Here is a 3,273-nt window from a genome sequence, read left to right as displayed (position 1 = left end):
AGGCCATTTCAGAGATTGCTGGAAATTCTGTTCTGGTCACAAGCTAAAATTAACCTAATGAATTTTTAAGTGAAACTCCAGTCAGCAAGTCAGACATGAGAACAAGATGCAATCCCAGGATTCGGTAACTTGATACCTAGGTGCTGAAAGATGATGGTCGGGAAACGTTAAAGTCTGTTCTCCCCCATTAGACTAGAGTCTCTTTAAGAACAGAAGCTTAGTATATATAATGAAAACGTTGTAGCTCATAATTCAAATAACCTTGACTTGAGGTGTTCCAGCTAGCATTTGTTGGTGCTACATGCTCAGCATAGGGTACACGGTTGTGTGTTCAGGATCTAGACTCCAGTTTAGTGAAACAGTAAGTCACAAGGAGACGGCTAGACACACCTTGGTTCATCAGGCACATGCTTCTGAATGAACTTTTCTGTATTCAAACTGTGCATCTGAAACCTCAAACTTGCCATATTTCTTCACCAGCCAGTGTTTGGTGATGTAATCCCATAGTTTGAGAAGTGGGGGTTTGACACACACAAACTTTGTGCAGTTAATCTTATGATTACCCCAAGGGATCATCTACCCTGACTTGGGAAAAACTGACTAGGTGAATCTGTGAGAATTGTTTAGGACCAGATAGCAACAGGATTAACTGCTCCCTTGCATCTAATTGATCTGCTAGGGATCTAACTGGTGCTCGAGCTTAATAGACTAGTGGTCTATCCTGAGCTACATCTCCAATCCTAGATAATAAATTCATAATTAACTCTCAGATTGTCATCAGGTGTTTTGTTTTTTTTTGGGGGGGAGTGGCAGTTGCACACATGTCTTTTGATAATCAAAACTTCCTGTGTCCTTGGAGTCTTCTCTGTGCAAATAGTGCTCCTACTACACTCAATGACTAAGACATTTCATAGAAGTCTTGTGTTTGCTTGTATGTGCATAGAGCTACCAAGGAGCTGGAAAAGTATTTTCCTTTATCAGTTGTTATATATTTTCTCCAAAGAAGTGTGTACCTGCATATGCTCCTGCTACAGGTCATTTAGGAATATTTATTATATTGTTTTGACTTTTGTGAGCAAGCAGTGATGGAGAAGAGAAAGAAGGTTGTGTTTAAGAAAGCAAGCAGGTTCAGTAAAGTGGTCAGAAAACCATCACATGGCAGACAAGGAGTGGCGTCCAGAGGACAAGCTGGAGAAAGCCCAGACTGCCCAGGAAACCATGCCTGGGCTTTCACCAGAGTCTCAGTCTGTGCCCAGGCTTTCTCTGAGTGTCCTTCCAGTCTCTGTCGTCCCCTAGTCCTTCTCACTCTGTGACTGTCTCAGGGTCAAGGACACTTTTAGACACTGCTGTCATACCAACACATTCAGAATTTGGTCATTCTTTATGTGTTTCTGCCTATTTTCTACTTTTCAAGAATAATAACTTGTTTGTGATTTGCTTTTCATGGTAAGTCTACAACAGCAAGGTATTGTTTAGAGGGTAAAATTTAAGCTCATGGCATGGCTCTATACTTATAAACATATAGATGAGAAATAGTTACAGTAATTGCTTCATAGTTTAAGTTTTCTTAAAACTCTTTCATGAGAAAACCAAAAGGTGATGTCTCAGAAGAGAGTGAAATAGCTCCAGAACAACTAAGGAGAGAGAGAGAGAGAGAGAGAGAGAGAGAGAGAGAGAGAGAGAGAGAGAGAGAGAGAGAGAGAAACAAGCCTTATAGAAAGATGCTTTTAAAAAGTGGACTTACAAAATAACTGAGCCATGCAGGCAGAGAATGCAGAATCTATACCCTTATCCTCCCCTTCTCAGCCAGCAGGCTGAAAACACAGAGATCGTATCCAGTAAGCCGTGGGGCAGCCAGAACCAGGGACAGGGAGATGCCCAGTGGCCCCAACCTCTCAGAGAACAAGTCATTACTGAATAGGGGCAGCCCTAGGACCATTGGCTGGCACCCAGCATAGAACACTGTGAAAGCAATGTGTGCTGACTGACCTGGTGGGAGACAGCTCAGGCCAACCACACTGCCACAGCCTACAAGCACAAAGGTCAAGCTTGGCAAACCTCGTGGCAGCCAGGAGCTTGAATAGAATCTGCTGCTCCATCCCCTCACCAGTGCCCTGCCTAGCCATAACCCTGACTCTAGGCAACATCAGGATATCTGAGATGCATCTCAGTAATGGTTCTGTATTCATAGTGCTTCAGAAACCAGAAACCTTGAACCAGATCAACAACTGGTTGTAATGAATATGTGCATTTAAAGCTCATTGGGAAACTAAACCAAACCAACCAACCAAACAAACAAACCTATGTGACACATTGCAGTGTCCAGTGCCACTACAGTGAACTAATATGTGATAGATAGGTGGGAACAGTAGAAGAATAGAGCAGCAAGTGTCTAGTGGGGAGAGGTGGTGGCGACTCAGCAACAGTGACAGGTGTAAGAGAAGTGCAATGCATGCTGGGAACATGTTGTTGCTGAGTAGGGCTATTAGGGTGGTTTGCAGCCTGGAGCTTGTGCAGACTCGACCCTTAAACACACTGCCCTGATCTCCCTAGTTCTGACATCTGAGATAAAGAAAGGTTCATTTTCCGAATTAGACCTCTGTGGTCCATGCTGCTCCTGGAGGTCAGTTAAATATCCACAGCCTGATGCCCTAGGTCGTATGGAAGCCTGACATCACACGAATATCCAGGATCCCATTACAGCCTGGAGTTATGTGGAAGTGCTGATCCCTGAAGCCATATTGATGTCTGGGGGGCCATACTACTGCTGGGGGCCATGCTGATGTCTTTGACCTGTGCTGCAGCTGAGGGCTGTGGTGGTGACCATGGCCTGTCAGTGGTCTGTACTTCCACTGGAGGCAAAGCTGAGGTCCATGTCACGTGCTGATACAGGAGACCATGTAGAAGTCCACGGTCCCTGTTCCTATTGACTGGAAAGGGAAAGGAAGTCCTTTTCAGCATGGTATTGATGACTAGAGACAGTTGTGAAGGAGGGACATAGAAGGCTTATGTGACGACCCCAACCCTCATGCTACCCCACTACTCAAAAAAGTAACAGTCTAGACAGAAAGTCCTCAAAGAGAACTCTTAAAAGTTGTGATAAGGATGCTGAATTGATACAAAATTAATGGTTTCTTTTGAGGCTGCAGATAGGAGGGACTCAGGTTGTTGTGTTTTCTTTTGTTTTGAAGGGGATGACCATTGGGTGTTTGACCATGTTCCAGTGAATAGATGTGCAACACTAAGTAGACTTGTTTCCTTCTCCTCCTCCTC

The sequence above is a fragment of the Grammomys surdaster genome, unplaced genomic scaffold (genome assembly GCF_004785775.1).
Source record: "Grammomys surdaster isolate TR1022 unplaced genomic scaffold, NIH_TR_1.0 63, whole genome shotgun sequence".
In the NCBI taxonomy this organism is placed as follows: Eukaryota; Metazoa; Chordata; class Mammalia; order Rodentia; family Muridae; genus Grammomys; species Grammomys surdaster.
This window is presented reverse-complemented; position numbering follows the sequence as displayed.